The following is a 14988-nucleotide window of genomic DNA, read 5'->3' as shown; positions in this document are numbered from 1 at the left end:
TCCCACAGCCAGTCCATTAATATCTTACATAAACTAGTAGGAAGGAGCGTCAGTTGAAAGTCTTTAAAATATTGTCTCAAGCAGTCTGTGTGCAGGCAGTAATCTCAAAGCCAGTGTGATGCCTCTACTTGGGAAGAGGGGTCTGCCATAAAAAAAGACACTGGAATTGAACCCTCCTTCTGAAGTCCACTTACCTACCCTTTTTTCTTACACATCTATTTAAATGTTGTCCTAGGTTGCCACATGCACACCCAGGGAACACAAAAATAAGGCAATTTTTCCAGTTACCATGCTCACTGGAGCATATTTGGCTTCATCTTGAGTCATTGATCTGGAAAGGAAAGTAGAATGAGATGAAACCAAATGGGGCCAAACACATTGGTTGAGGTTGGATCCCTTTAGAACCACTTTAAAATAAATAAACGTCAGTGCTTTGTAGAAAGAAGAATGTATGGGCAGGCTGAACTGTCTCCTCTAGAATTTGCTTTCCCTAGAAATTACAGGTAATAACTCTGTCGAGTGAGCTGTGCACAGAACTTTGAATGTTCCCTCGGTATGAGGACAGTGAAACATGGAATCATTTGGCTGTATCTGCAGGTTTGGAGCTGGCCACGTGCTGCAAGAGGAAGGCTTTTTGGGAGGGGAAACCAGGCAACAGCTCCAGGACTCCAGACACCTCCAGGGCTCTGATGGGCTTGGAGCCTCTAGATCCAGGCCACTGCTTTCAGCATGATAGAGGTCTCAAGGCATTTCCATAAAAAGCATTAAAATAGTAAGGTGTAATATATTAAAGCCAATCTTTCTCAAATCTAAGAAACACAAAACATTTACAAAGCCACTCCCACTCAGAATAGCAGTCTTGTCATTAACTCACCTTCACCACCACTCAACCAATATTTAAGCACATACCTCATGCAAAGCCATTATGTTGCATGCTAGGTGATCAACAGTAAGCAAAACAGACAAGTTCCCTGCCTCTTCTAGAGCTTTCATTCAAATGTAAGCCTTTTCTTTCTTTTTAGGAAAGTTTTATGGAGATTTAATTCACATACCACACAACTCACCCATTGAAAGTATACAATTCAAGGCTTTGCATATTTTCATAAAGTTTTTCAACCATCACTATAATCAATTCTAGAATATTTTCATTATCCTAAAGGGTAACGCAAGGTTTTAAGGAACCAATCATTTAGTCAGCTATTGAGTTGCAATCATGATTATTCCTTCTACTTCCCTGAAAGAATAAAGCATGTAATATGAGGAGGCCTCTGGTTTTGGGGTTTCAATAAGGCTCTCGGCAAAGTGACATTTACGCTGAGAGCCAATGGAAGAGTAGGAGAAAGCCAGGCAAAAGGAAAGAAGTGAGCAGGAGGAAGCAGAAAAACACCACTGTGAATTAGGCTTTGTGGTGGGTCTACGGAACTGAGAAAAGGATGTTGAATTTTATTTTAGAATAATGGGTTTTCTATTGTTTTAAGAGTTTTAAGTCTTCCTGTCTATTCCCATACTCCATGCACAGATTTTCATTTCAAAAAAATATCTCCTGCTGATGATGAGAGAACAGATTGGAGGGAGGCAAGCATGAAAGCAGGAATATCAGTCAGGAGCCCATCACAGAAGTCCAGCGAGGAGATGAGAGTGGCCTAGATCAAGACAGTGGAAATGGGGGCAGTGAGTTCATTCAGGATTTATTAGGGGCAGAACTGAAAGACCTTCACAATTGATTGACTTGGAGGAGTGATGACTTCAAAATTTGATGCCTCCGCTCCTGGGTATATGGGTTACAGAAGATAAACTGGAAGAAAACTAAGAATTTTGGAGTTGGGAGAGAGATCATCAGGGTTTGTGACAAAGCAATCAATGGGTTCGCTGTCCAACGCACAGAGGCCAATATCATGGCAGTGGCTTTTGAGAAAAGAAAAGTTTTATTGCCAGTCAGCCAGCAAGGAGACAGGAGGAAATGCTCAAATCTGTCTCCTCAAGCTGGGGTTTTAGTTGGGTTTCATAAGCATAGGTTAATGAGGTGTGAGGTGTGATCTGATTAGATCTTGCAATGAAGTGATGTTGGGAAGAATGATCTGACTGACTGCCATGGGGTGACTAGAGTACCATCTGATTGAATCCTAGATCCTACTTGATGGTGTCCACTTCTTAATTCAGTCCCCACTCCTTCACCCAAGCACGTAGGTTCCCCCTTTGGCTGCACACTTGGTTCATCTGGGCATGCTCAGGTTATATGACCTCAACCTGGAGATCCATGGCAAATGAAAAACAATTTTGTTACCAAAAGCCAAGCCAGATTGGTCTGGTGTGGTTACAAGTTCAACATTGGATATATTGACTAAGCTTTCAGGTAGGTAGTTGAATATGACTCTGAGGTCAGAGGTGAGATCTGAGCTGAAGAAATAAATGTAGGAGTCATTGTTGCTAATTGGCTGTTGATGTCCTGCATGTAGGTGGGGCCACCCAGGGAGAGACGACACAGCAGAGAAGGGGCCTTGGGTCAAGCTAAGGGAAGACCAACATTTCAATAATAAATAGAAGAGGAAGTCCTGGTAAAGAGGCTGAGGAAGAGCTGCGGGGGAGGAAGAGGTCAACCAAGAGCATGCGATGACCTGGAGCCAAGGGGAATTGGTATTTTAAGTAAGGGAGAGGCTATTTGTTTAAAAGCTGCTGAGAGATGAAGGCTAAGAGAATGTCCTTTGAACTTGGTGACATGAAAATTATTGATGCCCTTAGCAAGAGTCATTTCAGTGACAGAGCAGTTGGTGGAAGAATGGAGAGAACATACGCAGACAACTCTTCTGAGAAATGTGGCTTCACATGGGAGGAGAAAGATGGCTGAGATGGAGGGCCATGTGGAGTGAGGGAGGAAGGGTTATTTTAAGATGGCGGTGATATAAGCAAACCATAATGCTAATAGAAAGGATCCAGTGAAGAGTGGGAAAGAAAGATGACTGTCGGGTAAGGTGCTTGAGATGGGAGAGTAGAGCTGAGACCCCAGCACAGCCATAGGGGCTGGCGTTAGTTGGAAGGGAAACCTGCTTCTGCCTGGTGGGTCCTAAAGCAACAAACCTTGGTTTCACTACAGGCCTTGCTGGAGGCAGGGATATTCTCCAGAAGCCCCACTGGACATCATTTACTACTCACCTACTCGCCATGTCGCTGGAGTGGGATGAAAGGTCTTCTCCTTGCCCCTCACAAAACACAACTCCCTCTCTCTCGCATTAAAGACATGTTTTGGCAACAAGACATCAGAGGCATCCAGAAACCTCATGGATAGAGAACCTATATCTACCTCCTGCCTCTCACAGCTGAGACATCAATTTATACTTCACACATCAAAATACCCTTTCTCAATGCCCCCTGCTCCTCAGAGTTCAGATCCTCTATCCTTCACCTCCTCAGGATAGAAATAAGTGCCCACACCCCATGGAATGTCAGAAGTATCACATCCTTCCAGAGAGGTAATGTCATCCCAGGACATTATTTCTTCAAGTGCAGTAAGATCGGCCTTGAAAGGGATTGTGGCAACAGAAGAGAGTGGCTGCCACCCAGCTCCCTGCCCTACTTCTGGCTCATGGGGTTCATGAAGCCTCTAGCTTGAGCTGTGAAGGGGGCTGCTCCCCATCATTTCCATATGGTGCATGCTACTATACACACTGGCCACAGAAGTCAAGTGCATTGGCCTTCTGTGCCGCTTCACCATGGTCAGGCAGGCGTGAGGACTGACTGGGCTTTGGACCACAGGTTCAGGAGGAAGGGAACCACCTGGCCCCAGAGCAGAAACCCAGTAGTTGTGAGGACACAGGGAATGATGCCTGTGAAGGGTCCTTGAATAGGGAACTAATGTTGTGAATTATTATAACTATTATCTTGGAATGCTTATTTCTGCATTTTTCTTTTTTAAAAAAGTTATTGTGGGTACACAGTAGGTATACATATTTATGGAGTATGTGAGATAATAGTGTGCACCTGTAGTCCCAGCTACTGGGGTGGTTGAGGCAGGAGGATGACCTGAGCCCAGGGAGACAAGGCTGCAGTGAGCCGTGATAGTGCCATTGCACTCCAGCCTGGGTGACAGAGTGAGACCATTTTTGAATCTTTTAACAGACATTGCATTGTTGTATATGTGGAAGCGTGACTTTACTATGCCTATGTTGGGGTGAAGAAGAATGACCGCATGGGCCTTGGGCTGACCTCAGCACTCCCACACATGAATCTCCCAATGTTAATAATCCTCCTAATGTTAATAATTCACTTGATTGGTACAAAAATATAGTTAGAGAGAATGAATAAGACCTGTTATTATTATTTTGATTATTTTGTTATTATTATACCCTCTGCCTCCTGGGTTCAAGCAATTATCTTGCCTCAGCCTCCTAAGTAGCTGGGATTACAGGCATGTGCCACCATGCCCCACTAATTTTTGTATTTTAAGTAGAAATGGGGTTTTACCATGTTGGCCAGGCTGGTTTTGAACTCCTGAGCTCAGGTGGTCTGCTTGCCTTGGCCTCCCAAAATGCTGGGATGAGCCACCACGCCCGGTCTATTATTATTGTTTAAGTGATTTTCCTGCCTCAGCCTCCCAAGTAGCTGGGATTACAGATGCACACCACCCAGCTAGTTTTTGTATTTTTAATAGAGACTAAAAATAGAGGCGGAGTTTCACCATGTTGGCCAGGCTGGTCTTAAACTCCTGACCTCAGGTGATCTGTCCTCCTTGGCCTCCCAAAGTGCTGGAATTATAGGCATAAACCACCATGACCAGCCCAGGAACTCAATTTTTAAGTTTTTTTCTGGGGTTCCCTTGGCCAAGAGAGAGGGTTTGTTCCATCAGTAAGGGACTTAGAATTTTAGTTTTAGTTGACAAATCCCAGGAAACTTTCATGGGACAAGGTATTTCATCAAAGAGCTGAGACTAAACTCTATCAAGGATATAAGGGGCCAAGCCAAAGGAAGAAGGAATTGTGCTGGGATCATCCTCCACCTCCACAGCAGAGAAAATTAATGGCATAGTCCTTGATGCATTTGAGAGAACCACTTAGCTAACTGCTGATTCTGCTAGTTCGGGTTATTTACTTACCCGTTCAACAGAAGTTGAAAAATCACCTGTATTATTAATTTGCGTAAAACCTTCCAGCTTCAGAATGTGACTCAAGCTATTTTTACAAAGAAAAGTTGGAATTCTAAGCTTTTTGCTTACAAATTACTAAAGTCATTCATCAGCTGTGCACGTAAATGCCAGGCTTAGAATTTTTTTAACCTTCCATTTTTCAGATGAGATAAACATGCACAGGTTTACTGAATTGCTCTAATTCTGATTGCACACTCAGATATAAAAATACCAAAAATCTTTTAGACCCTTCCCTATTTTCAGACAATCAGATAATTCTATCTTCCTTTGGGCAAATCCACATTCATAATACATAGTTACTGTCTAGTCTCTCTCTATTTTTTTTTTATCAATTAGCAAGCATTTATTTAGCCTCTATGACATGTTTAGCTCTGTAGTGGGCACTGGGTGAAGACACTCAACCTATTTAGCCTTTATTGAATGCTGGGCCTCAGAAGCTTCTACTTCAGCTAAAGAAAGCAGCAACCTTCTGAAATTATTAATTCACCAGGGAATCGTCTGTGGTCTATAATTGAATGGAATTACATGGAATCCCTGGGCATTCAAATATAAAACCCAGTAGAACCTCTAGAGTTCTGGAAGACAAGAGGAAACAAGAAAAGAAGGACTATATAAGACAGAAGGAGAAGTACATTTCAGACAAGGGGACTCACCCCCAATCTGTGTGTTTGTTTTGAAGACTGTGAATAGTTGGGACTGACTCATAGAGGCAGACAATAGGGATCCATTGAGGGTTTATGAGTGAGATGAGTACAGATATTGAGTTCTGCTGCAGTGGATAGACTGCCTGACTCAATTGTCAATGACAGCTGTTCTAGTGGGCAGCTCCCCCATGTAGGGAACACATAGCAAGACCTCAGTCCTACAAATGGATGGGCAGAGGGCATACTATTTGGCAGCAGGATAGAACCCCTTAGTGACAGAAATTGACCTGCTCATCCCCTGCCAATGGAGGAACCCAGGAACAAAGGAACCTGCAAGGATATTCAGAATATGGGAGAAAAAGGGAAGGGGCACATTCATTCCTACAGTATCAATGTGAGCAGTCCCACCATTTGATCACAAGTTCCTTCAAGGATTCTAGACTCACCAGGATAACATCATTCTCTTCCGAGGAAGCAAGAAAAACATCACGACAATCCAGTCTTGGCCACGGTTCTTTTAGGGGGGGTGGGGAGGGTGGGGACAGGGAGGTGGACACTGAGGTGAAAATAAAGGGTATCCTCCCCCATGCAAGATGTGCTCCTCCAGGCGCAGGTCTGAGTTGTTAGGGACTGAACCTCTGGATTCAAAAGAATCATCGCACATGAGTACAACCCTGGAAATGCCACGGCCTGCCTGCAGTCTGTGCTGCCCACCTCCCCTGACCCCTCTGCAGTGCCCCTCAGGGGTTTCACTCCATGTGTGTCCTTACCAGGATTGGGGCAGGGCACAGCTAGAAGCCCCTGTCCCTCCTCCTGATCATGGCATATAAACTGCATGGTTTCAGCCAAATCCAGATTTTTCTTTAGAAACCATGGATCTTAAAACGTGTTGAGTCCTGGACAGTAAGAGATGTTTATAAGACCTTCTGTCTTTGTCAATCAAAGGTACAATGCCCATGGGAAGAAATGACCCAAGAGGAGAGCCATTCTGAACTGGGCTCAGGAACTCCATTAAGGATGGGGAGGAAGGAGCAGAAGCAGAGGCAGAGAAATAGAAAAAAGTTTCCTTTCTTAGAACAGGTGGGCTCTCAGGTGTGGTGATTCATGTCTGTAATCCCAGCACTCTGGGAAGCTGAGGTGGGTGGATCACCTGAACTCAGGAGTTCGGGACCAGCCTGGCCAATGTGGTAAAACCCCATCTCTACTAAAAATACAAAAATTAGCAGGGCACAGTGGCACATGCCTGTAGGCCCAGCTACTTGGGAGGCTGAGGCACAAGAAGCACTTCAACCCGGGAGGCAGAGGTTGCAGTGAGCTGAGATTGCACCACTGCACTCCAGCCTGGGAGACAGAGTGAGATTCTGTCTCCCCCCAACAAAAAACAAAAAAAGAAAAGAAAAACAGGGAGACTCTCCCTCCACTGAAAACACTATTTCAGACTTACTTTTTCTTAGCCATTGTCGTTGTCAACTCAAGACAAAAATCAAGCTTTTAAAGAATTCAAGTTATTTGTATTCAGAAGTCTTCATGAGGACAATAGACTGAGACCTAGGTGATGGGAGCAGACAGGTCAGACTGCTCCAAAGCAATTTCAGCCCACAGCTTATATGCAGATGTCAGGGGTTGAGTATGTGCAAAATCATGTCAAAGTTTGGATGTGAGAGTACATCTGGCTCTAGATGACTAAAGTACCTTTGAGTAAGAGATCATAGCAGCACAATCACTAACCCTCTCCTACGCTGTCTTATGTTTAGGCAAAGGCAAGGGCTCAGGTCATTTATCTTTTCAAGGATGTAGTGACTCAGGGAGAGACGTGGGTGGCTGAGGGCTCTGTCCTGCTTTGTCCTCAAGGCGTTGTTCTGGAGGGATGCATTTCATCACAGTGAGGGGCTCATGCAGAAATGAGCAAACATGGCTTTTTATGTTTGCTATCTTTTCTCACAATTGTCATTAAAGAAAAGAATATAGAAGTTAAAACATAAACCAAAGGGAGCTGGTTAAAAAAGGTGAGCAGATTAGTGTAGGGAGTTGAGAGCTCAGATCTGGAATCCTGAAGACCTTGGCTCCATCCCTCGCCCTGCCACAGTGGCCTGGCACAGGCCTATTTAACCTCTCAGCTTCTCAGCCTTGTCATTTCTCAAACAGAAGCAGCAACAGTCCCTTCCTCACAGAAAAGGTGTCAGGGCTAAATGAAATCAATCACGAAAAGAATTTAGCAAAGATGGGACCAAAACTCCTGACGGACACTGGGGCAAGTGTCCTGGGCAGTGGATGGCTGGGCTCTGAGCAGGGTCCTATGGACACTGGGGTGGGTGTCCTGGGCAATGGGTGGCCAGGCTCTGGGCAAGGTCCGACAGACACTGGGGCAGGTGTCCCGGGAAGTGGTTGGCCAGGCTCTAGGCAGGGTCTGACCAACACTGCGGGTGTTCCAAGCAGTCGGTTACTGGGCTCTGGGAAGGGTCCCATGGGACGCGTGGCTTTTCCCTGGCTTTTCAGTTTCCTCCTGGTGCCGCAGGCATCCATTCCCTGGAACTGAAAGCTGAGTCCTAAACCACATTCTCTCTTTGTCCCATTTGTGGATTTCAATGACAGAGAGTGAGACAGGAGGGCATCTCTATTCCCTGCTGGGGAACTTTCTCCTGGTTCGAGCCAGGTATCAAGTGGGCAGTTACTGAGAAATAAGGCCACCGGGTCCTGGCAGTGGGAGCAGAAAGAAGAGGTCAGAGTCCAAAGACAGTAGGACTTGGCAATTGATGAAGAAGGATATAAATATGACTGCAGGTTCTGGGATAATGGAGAAGCCATAGAGAAGAGACCTTGAATCCAGAACGGAGAACAGTCTATGTTGGGAGGGAATAGCAAGTCCTACAAAATTTGGATAAGAGGTTTGATGAAAGATGGTAGGGCAGATAAGTGGAAGTTTCCAGTGGTTAAATAGCAATACAGGATCCATATCTATTGTATCCATATGTATGTATCTACACATCGAGGTGTGTGTGTGTAGGAGTTATCAGCTTAGAGGTGAAATTTAAGGCAAGAGAATGAGAAGCTCTTTGAACGACAGACACAGGGGAGTGAAAACACTTAAAGGGAAGGGGATGCAGTTACAGAAATGGAAGACGAACTGATAAAAAAGTAGAGTTGGAGGGGAACTTTGCAAAAATCCAGCCCAATTCACTCACTTAAAGGATAAGGAGACTGAGGCTCAAAGAGCATCCGTGATTTGCCAAATGGTTGACCATATCCAAAAAATGGGAGATGTGGGCCTGAATCCATATTCTCAGACTCAGTTTCTGTCCTTTCCCACTGGAGACATGGACATCGCTGCCTGCAAGTGAATGTTAATTAATGTTGATCACCAAGATGAAACTGGTGATCATGAACCTCTAAATTGGTGTAAACTTATGATTCAAGAAATTGTGAATACTAAAAATGTGAATATACTTTGTCATTTCACATAGGTCAGTACACACACACACACACACACACACACACACACACACAAGCAAAACCAGAAAGAAATCTGAAAATTAAACAGAATCTCATTAATTGAGGGCAGATTAATGATTTCAATGGCTGGAGAATCATTCCACCTTTTTTTTTTATGACTTGGAAAAGGAAGTTGCTGGAAAAAGTCAGATTCAAAGCATCTCTTTTCTGCCTGGATGCATCCTGCTGTTTTTCAACTAGAGTCTTGCAGGAAGTTGTCCAGAAGGGAAACGATTGTGCTGCAAAACTTCTAGGTCATGAGCTGTGCTTTCATAATTTGCAATGTCTCTATCAAAAAACAATTGAATTTGAAGAACCAGAAACACATGTTACATGAAAGGTTTCTGATTACAGCCCTCACTTTCAGGCTCAGAAAACAAACCCTTCTCTAAATGATGCCAACCCCTCTGAACACATCGTCTTTACTGGTGGCTCAGCTGGCATTTGAACCAAAATTGCCACTTAAACCTGCCCCTTTAGTTCCTGTACTGATTGCATAAGATGGGACCGTTAATTAACCACCTCGCATTGTGTTTCTCCTCCACCATGGTAGGGCGGGCACTTGACTGATGTTGTTGAGTTTCTTCACTTTGATTTTATTGTGGGATCTCAAAGGGAATGAAATATACTCATGCTGGAAACGTCTGTATATATTTGGTAGCTCTCAGTGCTTTCCACAAGATGCAACTGGGGCTTGCTTTTAGTGTCCGATATGTCTCAAGTAATCTGCTTTCAAGAAAGAATTAAGTCAGGTTTTAGAATAAATACACTTCTCTCACAGCTGCTGGCCCCCTCATTTAGGGAAGCTGCTCCCCGTTGCTCCCATTCTGCCATCCATGAGATACTGTACCCATCACAGAGGAGCCCAGGCTATTGTAAAAGGGGGCACAGGCTTGGTGACAGTGGGTCCCCACAGCCCTACCCCAGGTTTCTCAGCCCTGGGAAAACAGATGAGCCTGTTTCTTCATGAAGCACCTTTGAAGCAGTCATGTTACGAGTTTGAGAATTTTCTAATGTTGCTATGTATCATTTTAATTTATAATTAAAAATGTCTTCTAAATCTGTGATGACTTTCTCTTTTGAGTTCTAATTTCGTGACTTGGAATCTAACTGTTGAGTCATTTACTATTTGTGAGACCTTGGGCAAAATGCTTAAAGCCCCGCCTCAGTTTCCTCATATGCAAAATGAGAATGATGGTTCTTACCTCATAGAGTAGAGCTAATATACATAAGCCCAGTGCCTAGTATATTAGGTGCTCAATAAATGTAAGCTATTATTGGTCTCCATCATTACTCAATTAGGCCGACTGGAGGTGTAGCTATCTGACAGTTTCTTCAAAAAACAGTTTATGGGGACTAAATTCTTAACAATGATGTCTACTTGAAAATTACTAAAGGAATAGATCTTAAATATTTTTTTCACCATTTAAAAAAATGTGAGGTGATGGGTATGTTAATTAGCTTGATTTATTTCACAACATGTACATGTATCAACATTCACATTGTACATCATAAATAGATATAATTTTGTCAATTATGCCTTAATAAAGCTTTGGATTTATTCTGTTTTCCTGTTCTTAAATTGCTTAATTTCTGTTTCACTTTATCATTTTCATTCTTGTGCTTATGTTTATTTTGTCATAATTTTTAAAGTTTTTTTTTAAATTAACATTCAGTCAATTTATTTCCATTCTGTCTTACTTAGTACCACTATTTTAAAGCTGTGAATTTTTTCTCTGAATATGGTTTTAGCCATCTTATATATAGAAATTCAATCATAGTCTAGATATTCTAAAATTTTAACTTTGGTTTCAACTTAGAAAGGAATTTCAAAATTTCCAAAATGTTGGGTTTTGGTTTTTTTCTATTTTGATTATTAAACTGTAGATTTTTTTTTCTTTTGTTTGACATAAGAGAATGCAATCTGTACTATTTCTAATTTTGAAATGCATGGAGGCTTTCTTTGGCACCCAAGATATGATCAGTTTAGAGAAATATCTCAGGGGCAGTAGAAGGTACGGTCTGTTTGAATATGAAATTAAATGGAATTTTTGTTTGGATATGGAATTAAATATATATTAATATGTAACAATAATTACTAATTACATATTATTCCCATCCTCTATATCACCATTTACATTCATGGATTTTGTCATAGGTGTTAAAGTCTCTCTGATTATGTTTTTGTTTCTCTTTGAATTTTCAGGTCCTTTTATGTGTGTGTGTGTGTGTGTGTGTGTGTGTGTGTGTGTATACATATATATTTAATTAATTAGCTAATTTAAGAGACAGGGTCTCTCTCTGTTACTCAAGCTAGAGTGCAGTGGTGCAATCATGGCTCACTGCCCCCTCAAACTCCTGGGCTCAAGTGATCCTCCTGCCTCAACTTCCCTAGTTGCTGAAACTACAAGCTCAAGCCACTACACCTGCCCACTTCATGTATTTTGATACATATAATGTGACTGCTAGAACACATAGACCCTTGCCTCCCTACTCCCAAATAAATATGATATTATGCTTTCTGTTTCCTATTTTAGATCTAATGAAACAATTGTTTGAATTCTTTCCATCCAGATAACTGGGATAAGTTTTCTGCCTTCTTTTAAAACTCTGGCTCCATTGTCAATGAGAGCTGACCTTGTAGACAGAGTGGGTATGGAGAAAACAGAGACACCTCACAGTTAGGAAGTTGGGCTGAAGCCATCTTCAATGCCATCACCTTGGTCATTGTCATTCCAACCGATGGGGAAGGGGAGGAACACAAAGGGCAAGCAGGGAGGTTTACGGGCCAGGCCTGGGATGGCACTCACTTCTGCTCACATTCCATTGAAATCCCAAGCAAATGCAGGGTGTATCTGAACAGCCAAATGCTCACCTATAACTCTGGGTCATGTAAAAAGAGAATAGGTTTTGGTGGACAGCTAACAGTTTCTGCCAGAATGCTGTTTTGTTTTGTGTTGCGTAGAGATTTAGGCCACTTACATTCTTGTTACAGATACACGCTTTTTTACCTTTAATTCAATGCTGTCTGATATTAAACTGGAGAATCCCAGTTATATTGGATCTGGAGACTGTCATTTCTCTCTCTCTTTTTTTAATCTTGAGCTATATGGTCAATTTTCTGATGCATCCTTACCCCTGCCACCCTTCTGGTAATTTAAAATTACTTAAAAATTAAAAAGAAATTTTTTTTAGAGGCAGAGTCTTGCTATGTTGCCCAGGCTGGACTCCTGGGCTCAAGTGATTCTCCCACCTCTGCCTCTCAAGTAGTTAGGAGTACAGGCATGTAACACTCCACCTGGCCACTTTTGTATTTTAAAGGATAAACTTTAAAAACTTTTAATATATTGATTAACTTTAAAAAATGAAGTGATTAGTAACTTCTTGCTGTGAAAGACAAGGAAATTAGCTCACTTACACTGGCCACTCAGCCCCTACTGAGTTGTCAACAAGCTGTAGGATTTTTGTCCCAGCCCATTAGTTACATTATTTTAAATTGTGACACTTGTCTTTCATTCTTACATTCATTGCTGTTAAACCTCATTATTAATTTTAAATTTTAACGGAGTCATAGTTCAAAGTTGGGTTTTTGTTTGTTTGTTTTTGAGACAGTGTCTCACTCTGTGGCCCAGGCTTGAGTGTAGTGGTGCCATCACAGCTCACTCCAGCCTTGAACTCTTGGGCTCAGGCAATCCTCTTGCCTCAGCCTCCCTAGTAGCTGGGACTACAGAGATGCACCACCACACCCAGCTAATTTTTAAATATTTATTTTGTAGAGACAGAGTTTTGCCATGTTGTCCAGGCTGGCCTCAAACTCCTGGGTTCAAGTGGTCCGCCTGCCTCGGACTCCCAAAATGCTGAGATTACAGGCATGAGCCACTGTGCCCGGCCCATAACTAGTTCTTACGTTTTGTGTCTTCTTCGTTACTGTACTCTCCACACTGATTCTCTTGGTTGACTGGATTTCATCAAATGTTATTTTCAAGAGAGGTTTGCAGGTGCAGGTGTTATGATTCCTGAGTCCTTGCATATTTTAGGAATTCTTCATTTGCCTTTATAACTGCTTGGGGAAAAAGATCTCAGATCACACTGTACAACATTGATATGAAGAAGTTGAGCGATAGATTACTTTTTTTGGCATAAGCTTCTCCAAGTAAGTTCTCCCAAGATATGTTTCAATGTTGCTCATTCCATATTACATTTTTCTAAAACATGATGTGTTCTCTTTATCTGCAGATTCAGTTCTTTAGGAAAAATATAATCATTTATTTGAATATATTTTTTCTGTGCCAATCGTAGCCTTCTCTACCTACCAGTATTTTTTACATTGAATCATCCTTGTCTATTCATCTCAATATTTTTTCCTTCTGATCAAATATCCGCTAATCAGAGGCCTTCCCACATCCCAGGAAACCTAATAACCTTTGTCACTCTTTCCTCCTCATCCTGCCTTATTTTTCTCCACAGCATTTCTCATCAGTGCATGCTACCCCTGTACTCACCCCAATGAATACATAGCTCCACAAGGACAGGGGATTTTTTTTTTTTTTTTGAGATGGAGTTTCACTCTTGTTGCCCAGGCTGCAGTGCAATGGCACGATTTCGGCTCACTCCAACCTCCGCCTCCAAGGTTCAAGCGATTCTCCTGCCTCAGCCTCCTGAGAAGCTGGGATTACAGGCATGTGCCACCACGCCTGGCTAATTTTGTATTTTTAGTTGAGATGGGGTTTCTCCATGTTGGTCAGGCTGGTCTCGAACTCCCGACCTCAAGTGATCCACCTGCCTTGCTCCCAAAGTGCTTTTTTTTTTTTTTTTAACCTTGTGTCAGAGCAGCATCAGGTGCACATAGATGATACTCAATAAGCACCTGACTGAATTATCTCAAGGGTTCTGTGTGTTGGCAACTCAATTTTTAGCTGTATTTTGTTCTTTGCTGTTTCTAATTTATGAAACTTATTTCCTTAGCTCTAAGTTTCATTTCTACTTTATTGTAATGTTTTGACTTTGACTTCTTTTTTCATTAAAGACTTTTCTCTTTAAATTCTTTTAAAATATAGGGTGTTTAATGTGAAGGATGTTCTATTTCCTAGAGTAAATTTTCTTTCAGAATGGGTTCTATATCTGTCCTTTTTCTGTAGTATTCTTTACATTGTTCACAGGCATAAGGCTAGAGGCAGTGGTTCACACCTAATCCCAGCACTTTGGGGGGCCAAGGTGGCAGATCACCTGAGACCAGTAATAAGAGACCAGCCTGGGCAACATGGTGTGACCCTGTCTCTACAAAAAAACAAATAGTTGATGGGCAGTTTCTTCACATCTTTCTCATGGCTGCACAGCAGGCTTGTGGATTCCCAGTTACAATGTGGGTGGTCTTGAAGCTCTCCCACCCAATCTGAGCTCTTTGATCTTCTCCAAGCTGCTTCCAGCTGAGTCCCTTCCTCTTAGACAATAAGATACAAGTCAGGAATATGCAGTCCTTAGAAGACAGAGAACTCAAAAAGTACCAGCCCAGGAACCAACCGAGCAGAGGGGAAAAGGGCTGATGGACAGCCCTGCCCTAAGTTCCCCACTCCTGTGAGGAGGAAAGCCCCAAAGCCATCTGTTTCCCCCACCTTTCCTCCCTGGCTAGGAGGAGAGGGAAAACAACTTCTGGAAAGACAGGCGTGAAGGAGGTGGGATTTATCCTGAGGTTAAGCATTTCTGTCACAAGTGAAAAAG

General features: G+C 42.6%; 1 long non-coding RNA gene across 1 annotated transcript in view; it reads right to left on the bottom strand.

Annotated features, from left to right (window-relative positions):
• Positions 1 to 12484, bottom strand: part of LOC116534859 — a 47968-nt gene extending 35484 nt beyond the window's left edge. The window contains exons 1-3 of the long non-coding RNA XR_004261919.1: positions 12081 to 12484; positions 9793 to 9996; positions 195 to 331 (exon numbers count right to left, since the gene is read on the bottom strand). This is a non-coding gene — a long non-coding RNA (uncharacterized LOC116534859). The remainder of the gene's footprint in view (positions 1 to 194; positions 332 to 9792; positions 9997 to 12080) is intronic.
• Between the last annotated feature and the right edge of the window lie 2504 nt (positions 12485 to 14988).

This window comes from Sapajus apella, unplaced genomic scaffold, assembly GCF_009761245.1.
Source record: "Sapajus apella isolate SASKATOON/1434 unplaced genomic scaffold, GSC_monkey_1.0 scaffold90, whole genome shotgun sequence".
Classification (NCBI taxonomy): Eukaryota; Metazoa; Chordata; class Mammalia; order Primates; family Cebidae; genus Sapajus; species Sapajus apella.
The sequence above is the reverse complement of the archived record's forward strand: the minus strand, read 5'-3'. Positions and strand labels throughout refer to the sequence as shown.